The sequence below is a fragment of the Bubalus kerabau genome, chromosome 12, assembly GCF_029407905.1.
Source record: "Bubalus kerabau isolate K-KA32 ecotype Philippines breed swamp buffalo chromosome 12, PCC_UOA_SB_1v2, whole genome shotgun sequence".
Taxonomy (NCBI): domain Eukaryota; kingdom Metazoa; phylum Chordata; class Mammalia; order Artiodactyla; family Bovidae; genus Bubalus; species Bubalus kerabau.
In genome coordinates, this window is record NC_073635.1 from 63,680,192 (window position 1) to 63,701,783 (window position 21,592).

Below are 21,592 nucleotides of genomic sequence, written 5' to 3' on the forward strand. Positions count from 1 at the left end.
TATCTAACAGATGTGAGATATTTCTTACCACCTATTGCATTCCAGGGTAGGGAAGATACACTTCCAGAGATGGATGTCAAAGCCTGGATAAATGGATGGATGTCAAAATTTGTAGAAGGCATGATTCAGGAACCACCAACTTTTTTATGTCATAATAAATGTCTGGAGTTTATATACAATGTTAATTGTTACTGTGGGCTTCCCTGGTGGCTCAGTGGTAAAGAATTCACCTGCAATGCAGGAGACACAGGTTAGATCCCTGGGTCAAGAAAATCCTCTGGAGGAGGAAGTGGCAACCCACACCAGTATTCTTGCCTGGGAAATCCCATGGACAGAGGAGCATGGAGAGCTATAGTCCATGAGATCACAAAAGAGTTAGACACAACAGTGACACAACAAAAATTGTTACAACAGTTTAAATTGACAAAGTGAAGATTATCTAACAAGAGTGAGCAAGAATTTGAAGTAGAAACTGGAAACAAAAGTTTTTCAGTTTTGTTTTTAAGATGGAAGTGAAAACAGTGTATTTACTATGGAAATTATCCTATCACATAGAAAATAATGATTATTTAGAAGAGGGAGGAAAATTTTATTTGTAGGCAAGAGAGAATAGGACCTGGCACAGCAATCAAGGAACTGATCTCAGTAAAATGTTTGGATAATTCATCTGTGGTAATGAGTAGAAAGACATTGGGTGGAAAATCTATATCAAAGATCTGTTGATTCCATTTCTAAAATTTAATAACTTACCCTATGATAATCTAGTCCCTATTTTACCCCTCCATTCCCACCAATGCCACTCACACATCCAATGAAAATTCATTTAAGGCTCAACTGTACACCATTTCCCTGTTTGCTCTGTTGCCTCTGTTATCCTTTGATGATGCCGTGTCATCCTAGAGCGCTCTTCCTTTAGCTCTCAACTCAAAATCGATAAGACAAATAAGTCCTTCAAATAGCCAGTTAAAGAGAGTTTGCTTTTTTCTCCTCTATGATTCCAGACACTAGTCCCCAAAACTTCCTTTGAGTGTCTACATGACTGCACATGGACCCCTCATTTATTTCTGTCAAAGTGCTTATTACATTGTATAGCAATGCATCTATTACCTAGAAGTATGTATTTTAACTGCATAATATTATACCTATTATCTAATTGTATGCTTCATAGACCATAAGCTTCTTAAGGACGGAACTTCACAACTTCACATAGCTTAAGAACTCAGTAAACTTCCATGAATGGATACTCAAATTACTATTTTCCAGCTGCTGGGGCAGAATCCTTTCAAAAATTTATAAAAGAGTTAATATAAAAAGGAAACTGTATTTTTTAAGAAAATTGTGTTTTTATCAGTTAATATGCTAAGTACTGGGATGTAAAAATTGTGCTATAAGGAACCAGGTATGTTACAATATATTGTATTTCTGATTTTTGGAAATATGATTCTTTTAAATAAAACAAATAATGTTGATCAGTATTAGTCCCAGGAATAATCAAAGTAATTATTGAGCACTGAAAGTTTATTCAGGTGTACACTGGAGCGTGTCTGCCTCCAACAGAGAATAAATAATGCCAAATATCACAATAATTTGTCCATACACAGGAGCTACAGAGAGGTTGTTCAGATCACAAAGCCCATTGATCTCCTTTGGCTTGTAGCACAACTGGGAATAATGCACCAGGACTTTGGTGGTGTCTAGGTTCAGTGCTCTGTCTGAATTTCAAAGGCAATCTCTTGGACATGATAACAATCACAAAGGTGTTATATACTACTTAGTAACCAAAGGTCATTTCCATTATTATCTGTGAGCTTTTAAATATTTCCTTTGGGATTCTCCAAAGGGATTCAGTTTCATTCAGACAAAACACTTTTGAGCACAGATCACATAAATAAAAGCATGCCCTCAAAATATTTGAAAACAAAACATCAGTGAGAGTTAGGTCAAGTAAAATTCTTACTAAGTTGACTATAAAGACTTAAGATCCATGTTTTTCTTACAGTCAGTTCTTGACACAAGACCAGATATACTAGGTTGATTTTTATGTCAAATGTTGCAGATAGGCAAAATTTATAATTTCATAAATATTTAATAATGACATTTCCAAGTTAGAGAAACTATTTGTATACTACTTTTGTCTACACAGCAGAAATATATCATCAAGTCTTTAACATTTGCTTCAAGTCACCTTTTAGGAATTAAATATTACAGATATTTTAAAATCCATGTACGTGATGTGTTAGTCAGTCAGTCGTGTCCAACTCTCCGTGACTGCGTGGACTGTAGCCCTCCAGCTCCTCTGTCCATGCAGTTATCCAGGCAGAAATACAGGAATATGTTGCCATTTCCTTCTCCAGGGGATGTTCCCAACCCAGGGATTGAACCCAGGTCTCCTACATTGCAAGCAGACTCTACTGACTGAGCCATGTATTCATCTCTTCAATTTTATTCTTGCTCATTCCTCAAAGATACTTTTTTTTTTTTACAATAACCCACAAAAGTATTTCATACAGTTGCTAAATGTGTTTATAAGCATAAAAAGTTATTTTAAAGTGTTGTATTTTTGTTTTAAATATTTTATAAATTTCATCAGTCCTCATCTTGCTACTTCTTAAACTTTTTGATATCTGCTCATATTGATACATTTAGTTCTAATTTATTCACTTTAATAGTCACATATTCAAGTTTATGGTTAACACTCCAGTTTACCATTCTTTTCTTTATGGATGAGTAGTGTTTCCTTTTTCTAAATATCTTATGCTACAAAATGCTTCAGTGAACATTCCTGTATATATTTCCTCATGCGTACCTATACTCAAGTACCTATACTTCACTAAAGCATATCAGTAAAGCAGAATCGCAAAGTTCTGGGTGGGCCTTGTCACATTTTCAGATGTTATCTACTGCCAAATTTCTTTCTAAAGTGGTTGAAATACTCTGTGCATGTTCCTGAAATGAAAAAATATTTCTGTTTTTACAAATACTTGCTATAATTTTGCATTATTCATCTTTTAAAATTTTGCCAATCAGGTGGGTATGATATTTTATACTGTTACAGTTTCACAAATATAAATTGTCATCAATTACACCAAATATACAGAAAAGTGTACAGAGCATAGTACACGACTTGATGAATTTTCATAACTCAAAACAACTTATAACCAGCACCCAGAATATTGATAACATTTCTAATCCCCTGATCACCCATATTTACTTTTCTAGTCACTGCCTCTTCCCAAGAGTAACTGATATCCTGATTACCAGCATCCTAGACTAATTTTGCCTGGTTTGGAATAAATTCTTCTTTGGCAATAAACAACATGCCATTTTGTATCTGGCTCCTTTTGTTCAGCATCACGTTCATGAGTCTCTTCTATATGGCTGTATTTATGCATTCTCATATTTTATTGAATGACTGTGAAACTGTTTGTTTATGCATTCTACTGTGGATGGATATTTAAATGATTTACTGCTGTATAAGACCCTACAAGTTGGTGCCTTAAAGCAGCTGTTTTATTATGTGTTGTAATCTGTACCTAGACTCAACTCATCTGAGTCTGCTGCCCCACTGAACGATGCAGAGATTAGCAGGCCAGTGTGTGTGATGTGGTGAACTCACAGGCCTAGAGGTTAATGCTGCTGGGAGCTCTTCTGACATTGTCGACCAGACTGTCTCCGTTCCCCACTTTATTCCTTCTTCATATGGTATGGTTCCAAGAGAAGCATCCCAAGATAAGTTTTTCAAATGAAAAGCAGATGCTTCCTATCATTTTAAAGCCTATGATTTGGAGTCTGAATACCATTTCTGTCACAATTGCTTCATCAAATTATTACAGGACAATCATAGATCCAGGGGTTTTTACAGGGAAGGAAAGAATTTGGGGGAAAACAGACACATTTGTTCACCCTCTTGTCATAATAATTCATTTACACATGAAAAATGCATTCCCTCCTTCTCTCTTTCCAATTATGTCAATATTGAATGGTTCAAGATTCCATCACTAAAATAAGGTCAAGAGCAGATGAGCTAATTGTGTTTAGCTTCTCAGGTGCATTTGTTTGGTCTCAAAGACTTGTGAGCTCAAGAGTATCCAACATATAATGTTAACAAAACAGCAAGATAATTATGACAAATACTTTCATTTAAAGGGCTTCAGATTGGGGAGACACTGTTTCGGGGCATGAATGCATGCAGCCAGCCATGTTTCATCATTACCCAGAGGGTTTCTAATCTTCCTCAGCTCTTGGCTGTGCCCTCAGAAGTCTTCCTTCTTTTTCTTTGAGAATGCTGGTGGAGGTTGAATAGCTTTCTCAGCCTGCTAAATGCCTGTCTAAGTTGAAAACTGAGAGACCGTTATCCCATTTTATTGTTTTTAAACTTGAATTAAGTTTATTAACATTAAGAACACACCATAAGGTCTAACCTTTTTAGCAAATTTTTGAGTGTAGAATGCAGTATTACCTGTAGAAAAATGTTGTGGAACAGATCTCTAAAACTTTATTGCCTTTCTGATGTTAGCACATATAATTTCTTTGAAAACTGTTTGGTGTATCAAATTGTTGTCTACTTAGACAAAAGTTGTATGCATGTAACTCTCCAGCACCAACTCATCTGTAAATAAGGCTGAAAATCAACTGTATGTGGAAAAAACCCTTATCAATCCTCAAAGACTTCATGTTTAACAAGAAGATTGAGGAGGCATGTTTTTTATGAACACCTGAATTTTTTTTTACTGAAATGTTCTATGAAACAACACCTTCAAAATTCATGAGATATTTACAAACTCTTGAGAGTATTCTATTTTTTTTTCACTAGCAGCACCCTGAGTTTCATCTTTTTATTAAAGACATTTCTGTTTTAAAAGCATATTTTAGCTGGAAAGATTTTTAATATCCTTAATAGTTCTAAGTTCTTCTAAAACATTTACATTTCTTCTTATTTTGCATCTATTTTCTCATATATTATCTTAGACAACTAGGAAAAGCCAATTAGCATGTTGCAGGTTGAAAATGCTAAGATATCTAAATATCTCTGAAAATGTTTAGTCACTATGACAAGTTCATTACAGAAACCTTATTTTCCATGTTACCATCACCAACAGCATTGTCAAAATCGCACCTTTTCATAGCGTGGGTCATTTTTCCCCTTAGCTTTATTAACACCTTTTTATTGTTATGCCTACCTTCAGGAGCTATGCATGCAAGATCCTTCAGGCCTGAGAACATTGCCTAGTTTTATTTACATATTGTTTCAGATGAAATGTTTTAAATAATTTTTAGGTGAAATTAACAGAAATGGAAATTCACCATTTTAACCATTTATTGTAATTCAGTGGGTTTTCATATACTAATAATGGTGTGCATTAGTACAACTATCTAAATTTAAGAATATTTCCATCACCCCCAAAAGATACACGATACCACCCAGTTCCTCTTTCACCATCCTGAGATAACCATTAATTTGCTTTTCATCTTTATGGATATGAAATGGAAACATTATATCTTTCATTCCAGAAGGGTCAAGGGGTATTAAAATATATTTTTGGAGAAAACTTTGGGTTTAACTGAGTGTACAATCATTGTTCAGAAGTCAGAAGAACAGGAGGCCTAGGAAAGAACATCTGGACCCATAAATGCTCAAGATGAACAGAGAAAGGAACTGACACACATGGCCTAGATGGAGTAGTCAGTAATGTTACAACTCAATAACTAAAGCTAAGGGTGGCTAAACTTATCTACTAAAAGAACAAATAACAATAGGATTTAAAATAATGCTTTTGCTTGAATAAATAGAAGGAAGGAATCATCTGCTATCACAGTGACAACAGCGCCCATGGAATGCTTTGGTCATAAAGCGGGGCAAAAGCTGCTTTTGAGTTTTGCCAAGAGAATTCATAGCAAACACCCTCTTCCAACAACACAAGAGATGACTCTACACATGGACATCAGAAGATGGTCAAAAATGAAATCAGATTGATCATATTCTTTGCAGCCAGAGTTGGAGAAACTCTGTACAGTCAGCAAAAAAAAAAAAAAAAAAAAAAAGACATGGAGCTGATTGTGGCTCAGATTATGTGATCCTTATTGCAAAATTCAGACTTAAATTGAAGAAAGTAGGGAAAACCACTAGGCCATTCATGTATCACCTAAATCAAATCCATTATGATTATACAGTGTAAGTGACAAATAGATTCAAGGGATTAGATCCGATAAAGTGCCTGAAGAACTAGGGACAGAGGTTCTAACATTGTACAGGAGGTGGTGATCAAAAACATCCCCAAGAAAAAGAAAAGCAACAAGGCAAAATGGTTGTCTGAGGTGGCCTTACAAGAAGAGAAGAGAAAGGAAAAGAAGAAAGGAAGGATATACCCATCTGAAAGCAGAGTTCTGAAGAATAGCAAGGAGAGATAAGAAAGCCCCTTTCAAACTGAACAATGCAAATAAATAGAGGAAAATAATAGAATAGGAAAGACTTCAAGAAAATTAGAGATACCAAGGGAATATTTCATGCAAAGATGGGCACAATAAAGGACAGAAATGCTATGGATCTAACGAAGCAGATGATATTAAGAAGAGGTAGCAAGAATACACAAAAGAACTGTACAATGTCTTAATGACCCAAATAACCACAATGGTGTGATCACTCACCTAGACTCAGACATACTGGAGTGTGAAGTCAAGGCACCTTAGGAAGCATCACTACTGCTACAAACAAAGATAGTGGAGGTGATAACTTCCACCTGAGCTATTTCAAAGCCTACAAGATGATGCTGTTAAACTGCTGTACTCAATACGCCAACAATTTGAAAAACTGCACAATCGCCACAGGACTGGAAAAGGTCAATTTTCATTCCAGTCCCAAAGAAGGTCTGTGCCAGAGCATATTCAAACTACTGCACAACTGCATGTATTTCACATACTAGCAAAGTAATGCTCAAAATCCTTCCATCTAGGCTTCAACTGTATGTGACACAAGAACTTCCATATGTACCAGCTGGATTTCAAAAAGGCAGAAGAACTAGAGATACATCACCAATATCCACTGGTTCATAGGAAAAGCAAGATTATTCCAGAAAAGCATCTGCTTCTGGTTTATTGACTGTGCTAAAGCCTTTGACTGTGTGGATCAAAACACACTGTGGAAAAATCTTAGAGATGGAAATACCAGAGCACCATACCTGTCTCCTGAGAAACCTGTATGCAAGTCGAGAAGCAAAAATTAGAACTGGACATGGAACAATGGACTGGTTCCAAATTGGGAAAGGAGTACATCAAGGCTATATAGTGTCACCCTGCTTAATTAACTTATGTGCAGAGTATATCATGTGAAATGCCAGGTTGAATGAAGCTCAAGCTAGAAGCTCAAGATGATTGCTGGGAGAATTGCCAATAACCTCAGATATGCAGTTGACACCATCATAATGGCACAAAGTGAAGAGGAACTAAAGAGCCTCTTGATGAAGGTGAAAAAGGAGAGTGAAAAAGCTGGCTTAAAACAACATTCAGAAAACTAAGATCATGGCAGCCAGTCCCATCACTTCATGGCAAATAGATGGGGAAACAATGGGAACAGTGACAGGCTTTATTTACTTGGGCTCCAAAATTACTGCAGATGGTGACTGCAGCCATGAAATTAAAAGATGCTTCCTCCTTGAAAGGGAAGCTATGACCAACCTAGACAGCATATTAAAAAGCAGAGACATTATTTTTCCAACAGAGGTCCATCTAGTCAAAGCTGTGTTTTTTCCAGTAGTCATGTATGGATGTGAAAGTCGGACCATAAGGAAGGCTGAGAACCAAAGGACTGATGCTTTGAAACCGTAGTGTTGGAGAAGACTCCCAAGAGTCCCTTGGACCGCAAAGAGATCGAACCAGTCAATTCTACGTGAAATCAGTCCTGAATATTCATTGGAAGCACTGATCTTGTAGCTGAAGCTCCAACATTTTGGCCACCTGATGCAATAAGCTGACTTATTGGAAAAGACCCTAATGATGGGAAAGATTGAGGGCAAGAGAAAAAGGGAGCAGCAGAGGATGAGATGGTTGGATGGCATCATCGACTCAAAGGACATGAGGTTGAGCAAACTCTGGGAAATGGTGATGGACAGGGAAGCCTGGCATGCTGCAGTCCATGGGATCACAAAGAGTTGGACATGACTGAGTGACTGAACAATAGCAAGAAGACTTTTGTGGAGTCAAGGGTGAATATCTCACCAGTGACTATAAAATGTTTTAGAAGCATGACTAGGATAGAGAGAGTTTCTCGTTCTTAGGTTTGAAGAATTTTTAATTTCATTGTGTTAAGGTGAGGCTCCATAGAGTCTTCTCAGGTGGCTCAGTGGTAAAGAACTGGCCTGCCAATGCAGGAGACATGTTTAATCCCTGGATTGGGAAGATGTCCTGGAGGAGGAAATGGCAACCTGTTCCAGTACGCTTGCCTGGAAAATCCCATGAACAGAGGATTGCCCGGAAGGCTCCTCTGTCCATGGGGTTGCCATGAGTTGGACTTAACTGAGTGACTAAACATGCACACATGCCATGAAAATAGAAAATAATTGACAATGAACATTCTACATTCTGTATCCTTTAGCATCATTGAGTGTGTGTTCTTTCTCAGTTTCTGGAGCTTACTTGAACTAACTAAATAAATGCCTGAAGATCAAACATGATTTATTGATCCAAAGTTACTTATGGATGATAATAGTATAATACAATATCACTTGATGAAAATACTTGTGTGTTAGTGGGTATTTTGAATGTCTGAAAAGATATATACATCTAATGCATGGATATCAAGATTTACGGAAAGGGATAGATACTTTGAGAGATTTTCTCACTCCTGAAGTTTTATTGTGTATTGCCGATTACTCTGTCACCATGGAACAGATATAATTCCTGAGTTGTGGAAAAACTGACTTTATTATTAATCATATCCATTCCATAATGAAGTCACAAAGTGTTGACTGATTTAGAGGAACATATTGATCAGACTGTAAATCTTGTAGATGTGGAAACTATTGCCAAGGGAAATGAAATGTGCGGTCAAGGTCACAGTGAAAAAGAAGATGCACCTGAGTTTTCTGATTCATGGTATAATGCTGTATCAAACTGCATATATTCCCTCTCTGGACATATCATGACAAATTCTTAGTTCATCCTCCCCTTCTGGTTGCCAGAGTGCTCAATAATGTAACTCCCTGGTCCTATCTGTACCATTTTTAAGTTTCCCACAAATGCTACTTTTTCCTTTACCTGACCTTTCTCAACACAATATAGAATCTGTTGACTGAGGTTTTAATTCTGGTGGTCAACTCACTGTGACTGTAAATAATTTTTATAAAAGTTATTTTGGCTAGTTGTATAAAATAGCAATAATAAATACATCTTCCTCCCTGGGTTGTTGTGAGGACAAAACAAAATGTTCTGGGAAGTGTTCTGTAAATTGTAAACAAATCCAGTTGTGGGTGATGATCCTTTTCTTTCCTTTAGTCTGGAAAATCCTAGACATATTCTTATTATACTTTAGCCATACGGTTTGTGAACATCATCATCTTACTCTAGTACTACTAACCAAAAATTTATTTATTCAGAGATGAAAAAAATTAGCAATAAGTAGAAAGTACTCAGACCTTGATTTATTAGTGCTTTTTTGAACAAATACTGTATTGCCTAGAAATTAACTTAAAAAAATAATTTTGAAGATATGGGTGGAATTCATATAAATTGAGCACTACTTACAATCACAGTGTAAAAAATATCAAGCTCAGGACCATTGCAAGACTGTGCTCCATGTAATCAAGCAAGTGTTGAATTTGTGAGTCGTTCTGAGATTTTTTGTTGACATCTTGAATAAGTACAACATGATAAAAAATATGAAAATCAGTTCAAGGAACCATATTGTCTGCCTTGCTTAAATAAATTAGGCTAAGTTTTGTCTAAAATATGTGAATACATAGAATAAAAATTTTCTTGCAAGCCATACCACTAGACCTCTTTGCCTTCAAACATGTAAAAGAATGTTGTGTTTCTACATATATTGAAAAAAACAGAAGATAGGAGATAGATTTATTTGGATTTTTATAATCTTTATACTTGTTAAATAATTATTCCTTACAAAATAATATAGGTACTTGTTGAAAAATCACATCATAAATAAATGTGAAATCTACATAAAATGAAGACCTAAATGTGAAAGATAAAAGAAACAGAAAAAAAGTTTAGAATAAAAACATGTGAATTGGAATGGGAAAAAATAAATTATAACAGGTACTCAGAAGCAAAAGCATAATGTAGACAGAGAAAGAAATATTTTCAAAATATCAAAACAAAAGTTTTCATGAAGACACACTTGTCAAAAATATTCATTAGATAACTGAGTAAGATAACTGAAACAGCCCAATGTGACACTGACACGTGACACCCATTTTTGAGGGCTCCAAAATCACTGCAGATGGTGACTGAAGCCATGAAATTAAAAGATGCTTACTCCTTGGAAGGAAAGCTATGACCAACCTAGACATCATATTAAAAAGCAGAGACATTACTTTGCCAACAAAGGTCTGTCTAGTTAAAGCTATGGGTTTTCTAGTAGTTGTGTATGGATATAAGAGTTGGACTATAAAGAAAGCTGAGAGCCACTATAAAGAACTGTGGTGTTGGAGAAGACTCTTGAGAGTACCTTGGACTGCAAGGATATCAAACCTCTCAATCCTAAAGGAAATCAGTCCTGAATATTCACTGGAAGGACTGATAGTGAAGCTGAAACTCCAATACTTTGGCCACCTCTTGCAAAGAACTGACTCCTTGGTAAAGACCCTGATGTTTGGAAAGATTGAAGATAGGAGAAGGGGATGACAGAAGATTAGATGGTTGGTTAGCCTCACCGACTCAGTGGACATGAGGTTGAGCAAGCTCTGGGAGTTAGTGATGGACAGTGAAACCTGGTGTGCTGCAGTCCATGGGGTTGCAAAAAGTTGGACACAACTGAGCAACTGAACTGAACTGAACATGATACCAACTGAACTGAACTGAACGTGATACTGGATCATATCTAGCAAAACAAGGAAAGTCTCTAAAGCAACAAAACTGAAAAATAGAAGATTAATAGAGAAATTCAATGCATAGTATAATGCAAAAATGGATAGTAAAAGTAGAAAGAAATGGTGTTTCATTTGTAATTAGAGAAATATAAATAAGCAATAATTATGTCCACAGTATCCATTACATGGGAAAATATTGGAAAGTTGCTTCCAAAAGTGTTCATTTAATTGATTGGATATTCAAGTTTTCTAATTGTCTATATCTCAAAATACATAAATGCTTCCAAACTTAAAGATTTAAAACAATGACAACATAAAGCAGATTGTGAAGGGTTCAGGGGGATCGATGTATAAACTCTTCCACTTTGAGGTGGCTCAAAGGCTGCAGACTGGAAAGATATGAAGAGCAGTTCTCTCAGCAGTTGCTGCTGTCCACTGGAAAATTAGCTCCACCTACAAGCAGGAGCCTCTCGCTGTAGCCGGTTTTCTCATAACATGGTGGCTGCTTTCTAAAGAGTATCCCACAAGAGACAGCAAGGTGGAAGCAGTGTTGGCTTTCTAACTGCACCTCAGAAGTCAAGCCCTGTCACTCCACAACATTCAATTAATTCATCAGAAGCATATCATACGTGACTCATATACACATATATACAAATACTTGCATTGTAAAGTATCTTTTTGCTGGAATGGAATCACTCTGCAACTTATTTTTTTTTAATGTGATGATATACCATACAGTCATATGACATTTTTATATACACTTAGCTTTTGTAAAATTGTTAGCAAGTTATTAAAAACAAGCAGGCAATCGTACTGTAATTATATTTTTTAAAAAGAGCTAACTGAAACATATTTATTTTCATCTCAATTAGTATTTTTTACAATAATGAGTGTAAGCATTAGTAATATGGTCTGTAGCCATTTGAATTTATTATATAAATTACTCTAAGAAAAGATTGTGTCTTTTTTTTTTATTTTTTTGAACCACTTATCAAGGCTTTATCATTAGTAAATATGTTAATCATTGTGTGTCATATTGTACATTTTGTAAGTGGTCAAGATATGTTAATAAGTTTTATGCTTACATACATGCTTTTATTTTTATAGATTCTTGACATCCTATGCTGAAGACAAAAAAAATAATAATAATAATTAGTGACTAGAAATAATCACAAAAATCATTCAGGCCCAGGCCAACATTAATAAAAGGTGGGGCAGGGGGAAGATGCCACATGGTTTTTTTCTTAATTTATATTGTGTGTGTGTGTACATATATATGTGTGTGTATATGTGTGTATCCATGTGTGTGTGCATATATGTACTAGTTTTGCCTTTTCAAAATTTCTACTTTTCTCAATCTCTTTTAGAGTCTGTTGATAGCAATTAAATCTCAAATTTAGACCATGACTTACATTATAAAAATTGAGACTGAGATGGTATTAGAAGAGAAATAGGAATTATATAAAGATCCTAACTTATGAACTTAAGGGAGAAATTAACACAGTGTTGGGTTGATTTTCTTTGGGATTGAATATGAGTTTGATATGCTTTGCAGAAAAATCATGGGATTGATATGCTGATTTGGAGCTAATTAGAGCACACAGAGATGGAAACTTCGAATACCTTGCAAAAAATGATACACTGCCTGTCTGCTAGGATGATGGTTAATTGAGCTTCCAGCTGTGAGAGTTTTCAGGCCTTGCCTCAGTTTTCAAACAAGGTCCAGCTCTTCTCCAGGCATTTTCCAGCCAATGATTGAACAAGGAGATACCCAAGGGCCTAGCTCCCTGTGTCCACTGAAGCACCCCTTTTATGGGCAGCCTTTGCTCTGTAACACCCAGCAGCACTAGCAGGGCCTTTGGGTTGCTTTCATAGTCTGCTACCTTCATCTGGCCTTCCCTGTTCTTTCTGTTTTATTTATAATTGTTGCTACTTTTAACGCTTTTGCAGTTCTGCTCCATTTTAATATCTACTTCCCTGGGAGTACATTTGGCAAAATTATTTATTTAAGTCTGGGATTTGAAAGGATGGTATATATGGATATTCAACAGGAAAAGGAACAGAGAATAATATATATATAATTTATATTTTACATGTAATATATATTATTTAAATATATAAAACTTATAGAAGTATAATTATTTTATAAATGTATATATAATATTTACATTTATAAAATATATATTAAATACTTATTTGTCTGTTTGTGTGTGTATATGTTTAAAGGGCTGATAATCAAATTCCACAACTGCTTTAGGAAAAATATTTTTAAAAACTCCCCTGAGTTTAATATTATTGTAATTAAAGGGCCAACCATCTATAAGACAAATAAAAAAGGGAAGGCTCATGGTTCTCTATCCCTTCTAGTTCCCAGCAGACAGGGTACTGACACAAGACCTACGCTGAGAAAATTCACTGTTTCTGGAGAACATAAAATGAATTTGGAATAGGTGACACATAGAAATAAATTATTAGATTTAATTAAAAGTAACTGTAACTCTGTTGGGTGGCAAGTGCAATAGTACGTGAAATAAGGTTTTTCCAGCTGTGTTGTCCACCAGCATCTTCTGGTTGTTGGATTTATTCCTCTTCTACATCAGAAGTTATCTTAATTCTTGCTTATTTTCTATCTCCAGCTCCTATGATTCCATGCATCCCTGGCATTCTATCAATCCTTTCTTCTGTTTTTCAATATTAGTTTTTCTTGCAGGCACACAAAAGACCAGATTTATACAAATTTGAATATTAGCAATATTCCCCATTATCAAATTCCCACAGAGTAATATAAGTTTAAGCAGTTTATCCCCAGGAAAGTACGTAGGAACACGGGACCATGTTACGTCGTTCAGTCCCGCCCCACTGTTCTCAACCCCATGGACTCTAGCCTGCCAGCCTCCTCTATCCATAGGGTTCTCCAGGGCTTATTCTCAAGGGGAGTCTTCCCAACCCAGGGATCACACCTGGGTCTCCCACATCACAGGCAGGTTTTTTATCATCTGAGCCATGAGGGAAAATCAAAATCTTTGATCCTCAATGAGCTTTGTTCGATCAGCTCCTGCAGCCTGAATTGTCACTAAAGAAATGAGGTGGTTTGTTCAAAACCTCAAAATTGAAGTTTTTTTTAATACCAAGATTCTTAACAGCCTCACAACTTAAATTCTAAATCAAAACTTTCAAAATATCACCCCACACCTATGATACTGAGAAAACTCAAGAACGATTAGAGCCATTTTTCTAACAAAATTATGTTTTCAGAACCAGGACATAGAACAATACAGAAAGATGCTATCTTTTTAAGAGTTGATGGTGGAGACTCAATGAAATCTCTGGCAAAAGCAGTAGATAGAGGACAACTAAGAGTTGGAAATAGCTTCCCCTGGTGGCTCAGACAGTAAAGAATCCGACTATAAAGCAGGAGACCTGAGTAATCCCTGGGTTGAGAAGATCCCCTGGAGGAGGGCATGGCAACCCACTTCAGTATTCTTTCCTGGAGAAGCCCCATGGACAGAGGAGCCTGGCGGACTGCAGTCCATGGGGTCTCAAAGAGTCGGACATGACTGAGTGACTTCACTTTTCTGAGCATTGTAGTTCTTGCCATTTGATATTTTTATGTTTTATTAAAAATTTCAGAAATGTGCAGTGATGAACTCTGCTCTTATTCTCCAGTATGCATATTTAGAACATCTAAATTTGCATTTCTATCTGAGCCTTTTGTTTCAGGCACTTCAATGCTAAATTGAGTGTGAATTCTGTCAGGTGACATTTTCTTTTCTGGATCCGCTATGCAGAGTAAATTGCATCTGTAGCAACGAACTCTCCATTCATAGAGTGCTTTTTATTACATATCTCAAATCCTGTCTCTTCTGTTTTTCTCCTTTCTCAGAAACCCAATTCATTTTTAATCCTGTACTACAGTATCTGCGGACTGCCCTGGTGGCTCAGAGGTAAAGAATCTGCCTACCCATGCAGAAGACACGGATTCTATCCCTGGATTGGGCAGAACCCCTGGGAAAGGAAATGGCTACCCACTTCAGTATACTTGCCTGGGAAATCCCATGGATAGAGGAGCCTGGTGGGCTACAGTCCATGGGTCACAAAAAGAGTCAGACATGATTAAGAGACTAAACAACAACAGCATCTGCTCCCATGGATTTTTGGAATGGGGTTTCCTAGGTATATAATAAATATCCAAGAGGGAAGTCCTCGCTTGAGCATCTACATTTGATGCAGCATGAGACTTGCTCTTCGTGCATTCTTGAAATGAAGCTGCTATCAATGCCTGCAGGACCTGGGCTCCCAAGGACCTGGTGAGAATCACTGCTTCTCCCAAATGCTTTTCCCTGATACTTTGCTTTTCTGTGGATTTGATTATCCCAGTCCTTTAGAAAACCTTTGGTAATTCAAGGCTTCAAAGAGTAGAAAGAGTCCTTTCTGCCATGCATTTTTCTGTGGTTGTAGAACACACACACTGTGTTCCGTTTTTCCTCTACTCTTTGTAGTTAGGCATAGTTGAGTTTTAAAAATCTGTATCTCCTTTTAAACTGGTCACATATTCGTTCTGCCTTGTTTGTTGGATTGAATTGCAGTACCTTTATTACTCTTCCTCTCACATTGTTTTCTGGTCCAGAGACTTTTTTTTTTTTTTTTTTTACTACTAAACAGTTTTGTTTTTTATCCTAGGCTTGAATTGGATTGGCATTTCACTTGCTTCCTGTAATTCTCTAACACATTCTAGGCAGGAGCTTTCTGAACAGAAGGTATAACTATATCATCATCTAGCAATAACTGTGTCACCTTGAAGCTCATACAATAATGCCAGAAGTATTGTACATACATTTTCCTGGTATTGTCACCCCAATTAGTCTTCCTCTTTTTTTTTTCCCTGTAATCATCTAATATAGCTATTTTTAAATGTTATTATTATGGATTATACATCAGAAGCTTTCTGAAATTCTTTTCAATAATTTCCTGGAATCCAGACTGCCTTTGAGAAAATCAATCAGATTTTTTTTTCATTGAATTATTGCCTCTCCTCTTCTGTTAGATGTACTCAGGTATTAATCACTGTTTATAACCCAATAAACTAAAAACTCTTTTTTTTTTTCCAAGTCTCATTTCCTGAACATATAAAGTAGCATTGTTGTTACATGCAAGAATGTAATTACTATGGATAGAATCATACTTTTTTAAAATTTCAGAGCAATTCATTTTTGTGTCTGTTCTCTTCTTACAGTTTAACATATCTGAACTAAATTTTTCATATGTATTTTCTGATAACAAAAAAACTAAAAATTTAATATCTCAAATATATTTAGATTCTTCTTGCTTATTATTGTATTCATCTGTCAGTAAATAATACTTTTATTCCACATTTTTTGTGTCTATTTATTTTTCTTTATTGTAAACATAGGACCTTCAGGGCTTCCCCTGTGCTTCAGCGATAGAATTCACCTGCAATGCAGGAGCAGCAGGAGATGCGGATTCAGTCCTGGATGGGGAAGATCCCCTGGAGGAGGGCATGGCAGTCCACTCCAGTATTCTTGCCCAGAGAATCCCATGGACAGAGGAGCCAGTTGGGCTACAGTCCATGGGGTCTCAAAGAGTCCAACACAACTGAAGAGATTGTGCATGCATGGTTATGACCTTAAAAATATTTGGGGTCAAGTTTTAAATGACTTTCTCAGGGAATGAGGAAACTGATTTTGTTTTTATTTTTTACTCAGAGCTGAGTCTGACATCAGCCGTTCCAGAGCAGATGCTACTCCTTCTTCTCCTCATCCTCTCTTCCTACTCCTCCCCCTTCTTATCCTCCTGTTACTACTAGTTTACACATAAAAAGCGTCATTTTTGTGGCCCCAGCTATTTAAAGAGCATCTCTAAATGAAAGTCCTTTATCAATCATGTTTTTTTACTTATCTCTTGATGGCTGCATGAAACTAATAAAGCTAAAATTCTAGGCTTTGGAACACTGGTATATAATGTTATGATGGCAGGCTCAACTTCAGGGTTTAGTAACCTTTCTGTATACATGCATTCTCTTTATTTTTCAAGATTTTTTTTTATATAGCTACCTCAGGCATTTACAGTAGCTATTTCACACATATTTCCCATGTACTACATTGTTTAACTTACTACAGAAAAATTTTAGTAGACAAAATATGGGTTATTTAATTTGACTAATTGGACTGTGAAGAAAGCTGAGCACTGAAGAATTGATGCTTTTGAACTGTGGTGTTGGAGAAGACTCTTGAGAGTCCCTTGGACTGCAAGGAGATCCAACCAGTCCATTCTGAAGGAGATCAGCCCTGGGATTTCTTTGGAAGGAATGATGCTGAAGCTGAAACTCCAGTACTTTGGCCACCTCATGCAAAGAGTTGACTCATTGGAAAAGACTCTGATGCTGGGAGGGATTGGGGGCAGGAGAAGGGGACAACAGAGGATGAGATGGCTGGATAGCATCACTGACTCAATGGATGTGAGTTTGAGTGAACTCCGGGAGTTGGTGATGGACAGGGAGGCCTGGCGTGCTGCTATTCATGGGGTGGCAAAGAGTCGGACACGACTGAGCAACTGAACTGAACTGAACTGAATATAAGAGGATAATATGAGCTTAATTGCTTTTAAGAAAGTATATGGAGGAAATGAATCCTTGTAGATTTCAGATTTCTGTAAGCAAATAAGAGGAAAGAAGTGTTTCTCAGAAATAATGACAATATACAACAGGGATACAGGGATTAAATCACTTAAAGGAGATATTAGTATGACTTGATTGAGTTTCTTTCTGAGTAGTGGATAAAATCTTGGAAAATTATGAAGTAGACAATAGCTAAAGGACTTTGAAAGTCAACTAGGGACATGTAGAACCAATTAGGTGAGCAAAAGGTAGCCATAGGCCAGATTGGAATATTGTTTTATAGGGTGGATAATACAGGGGCCTTAGAGTAACTTTGCAGGAAATGTCTGTAAATGGGCTTTAATTGATGATAACAATGTAAAGAAATTTTAATGGAAGTGAGATTTTCTTCACTGAGATAAACCTCACATAATATAAAGTTCACCATTTTAGCCATTTTAAAGTGTACAATTCATTAGATTTCAGTGTATCCACAAATTACCACTATTATTTAGTTCAGAATATTTTCTAGAAACAATTCCAGAGAAATTCCATACCATACCTATTAGCAGCCAATACCCATTGTCTGCTCCCCCTATTCCTGACAACCACTAATATACTCTATATATAAAATGTGCCCATTCTTGCCTTTCATCTAAATGAAACTGTCATTGTGTGTGTGTCTGTGCTTTTGTGTCTGGTTTCTTTCTCATAGCATAGTATTATTTTTAAGATTCATTTATAGAGTAACATGTGTCAGTACTTCATTCCTTTTTATACCTGGATAATATTCCATTTTTATTTATCCATTAATCAATTGATGGATATTTGAGTTGTTTCTATTGTATCACTATTATGAATAATGTTGTTATAAATATTAATATTGTTTTAAATATTCACAAGTGTTTGGGTGAACATAATTTCAATTCTTGTATGTTATATGAGGAAAAATTGGAATTTCTGTGTCACATGATAATTCCATGCTTAACTTTTGAGGAACTGCCAAACTTTTATAAAGTCACTATTTTCACACTACATTTTACATTCCCACCAGGAAATTTTCCACTTCTTCACCAACACTTAGTTTCATCATTATTATTCATTATTATTGTTGTTGTTATGCTACTGGGTGAGAAGTGGTGTCTCATTGTTTTGATTTGCGTTTCTTTATGTTTACTGAATTAGAACATCTTTTCAAATCCCTGTTGGTCATTTACATATATTTTAGAGAAATATGTTTACATGAATCACTTAATTGTATCATATGCTTTTCTATTGTTGACTTGCAAGTATTCTATATATATACTTGTATTCAGAATTCAGTTCAGTTCAGTTCAGTTACTCAAGCTGTGTCTGACTCTTTGCAACCCCATGAAATGCAGCACTCCAGGCCTCCCTGTCCATCATCAACTGCCGGAGTCTACCCAAACCCATGTCCATTGAGTCAGTGATGCCATCCAACCATCTCATTCTCTGTCATCCCCTTCTCCTTCTGCCCTCAATCTTTCCCAGCATCAGGGTCTTTTCAAATGAGTCAGCTCTTCACATTAGATGGCCAAAGTTTTGGAGTTTTAGCTTCAACATCAGTTCTTCCAATGAACACCCAGGACCTATCTCCTTTAGGATGGACTCAGGATCTTTATTATTTAGTTAAATTGTAAATACCTTTCCTAAATTCTCTTCAACTCTTTAAGGGCATTTTATTAAAAAAAAAAAAAAAAAAAAGGATTTTAAAGAAGTCTTTCAGCTTCTTGCTAGTGTCTTTCAAAGTACATTTGTTTTATTACTTGCTTTAAATTTGGCATTGTATTCAAGAAGCTGTTGAATATGGCTTGGACATGAAGATTAAATCTACATTTGCATCTAGGAACTTTATGGGTTTTGTACTTATATTTAGGTCTTTGATGAATTTTGAGTTATTTTTAATTATTTGTGGGAAAGACAGGTCCAACTGTATTCAGTATTCAGTTGTTTGCATATGGAATTCTAAGTATCCAAGCATCATTTGTTGGAAAGATTATTCTCCCCTCACTGAATGTCAATTTGTTAAAAATCAACTCACCATTAGGATATGGGTTTACCTTTGTACTCTCCATTCTATTTTATTGATCTGTATGTCTGTTTTTATGCCTCTATGATCCTATTTACCCCACTCCAGTACTCTTGCCTGGAAAATCCCATGGATGGAGGAGCCTGGAAGGCTGCAGTCCATGGGGTCGCTGAGGGTTGGACATGACTGAGCGACTTCCCTTTCACTTTTCACATTCCTGCATTGGAGAAGGAAATGGCAACCCACTCCAGTGTTCTTGCCTGGAGAATCCCAAGGACAGGGGAGCCTGGTGGGCTGCCAACTATGGGGTCACACAGAGTCGGGCACGACTGAAGTGACTTAGCAGTAGCAGTAGAAGATCCTATTTTGATTACCATAGCTATATAATATATTTTGAAATTGAGAAGTGTGAATCCACCAACATTATTCTGCTTTTTCAAGATGTTTAGTATATCTGGGTCCCTTGCAATTTCATATGAATTTTTGGAGCACTTTGTTCACTTTTGTAAAGAAAGACAATTGGAAATTTGATACAGATTGTATTTATTTATAATTTTGAAGAGTATTGACACTTTAATAATATTCAGTCTTCCAATTCATGAACATGGAGTCTTTTTCCATTAATTTGGATCTTATTAATACCTTTCAACAATATTTTGTAGATTCAGTGTGTAGATCATACATTTTCTTGGTTTATTCCTAAGCAATGTATTATTTCTGATGCTATCACAAATGAAATAGTTAGCTTTAATTTTTTATTGTTTTGTGCTTGTATATAGAAATAAACTAATTTTTATATATTAAAATGTATCTTGAAAATTTTCTGAACTTGTTTATTGGTTCTAATAATCTTTTCATGGATTCTTTTGGGGTATAAATTTATATCATAATCATGTCTTCTGCAGATAGAAATGATTTTTGTAGTTTGTTGTTCAGTCACTGTGTGATGTGCAATTCTTTTGCAGTCCCATGGACTATAGCACACCAGGCTCTTCTGTCCATGGGATTTCCCAGGCATGAATACTGAAGTGGGTTGCCATTTCCTTCTCCAGGGGATCTCCCTGACATAGAGATCAAACTTACCTCACCTGCATTGGGAGGTGAATTCTTTACCACTGAGCCAGCAAGGGAAGCCCCAGAAATGGTTTTACTTATTTTCCAATGTGAATATCCCTATTTCTTTTTCTTGTCTGATTGCTTTTGCTAGAACTTCCACTATAGTGTTAAACAGCAGTGGCACAAGTTAACTTACTTTCTTGTTCCTTCTTTTGGACGTCCCTGTTGGCTCAGACAGTAAAGCATCTGCCTACAATGTGGGAGACCCAGGTTTTATCCCTGGATCAGGAAGATCCTCTGGAGAAGGAAATGGCAACCAACTCCAGTACTCTTGCCTGGAAAATCCCATGGACGGAGGAGCATGGTAAGCTATAGTCCATGTGGTCACAAAGAGTCGGACACGACTGAGTGACTTCACTTTCTTTGGAGAAAGTTTTCAGTCTTCCACTATTGAGTATGATATTAATTGCAAGGTTTTTATAAATGTTTTCTGTCATGTTGGAAAGTTTTCTTCTATTTGTAGCTTGGCCTTTTTGATGGTACTTGCATATTGTACTGAGCAATGTATAATATCCACAGACTTCCCACTGGGAACTTTGAGTGAAACAATTTTTGGTGTAGTTGAAGGCAGTTTGTAATGACAGATACAGATGCAAACATGAATGAAAGACTATTCCAGCACCTAGTAAATTAGTGTTTTGGTCTTTAGTAGGGAATCATGATGAAACAATGTAGTATATAGTTTAAATGATAAAGACAAAATTTGGTTACTAAACATAAGATTACATTAAATAATAAATAACAAAATTTGGAGAAGCCAATTGTAGGGAAAATATT

The 21,592-nt window shown here is 36.2% G+C and overlaps 1 long non-coding RNA gene across 1 annotated transcript in view; it reads left to right on the plus strand.

The window, feature by feature from the left end:
* Window positions 1-15,563, plus strand: part of LOC129624163 (uncharacterized) — a 30,288-nt gene extending 14,725 nt beyond the window's left edge. The window contains exons 4-5 of the long non-coding RNA XR_008700792.1: window positions 14,920-14,980; window positions 15,210-15,563. This is a non-coding gene — a long non-coding RNA (uncharacterized LOC129624163). The remainder of the gene's footprint in view (window positions 1-14,919; window positions 14,981-15,209) is intronic.
* Window positions 15,564-21,592: the final 6,029 nt, after the last annotated feature.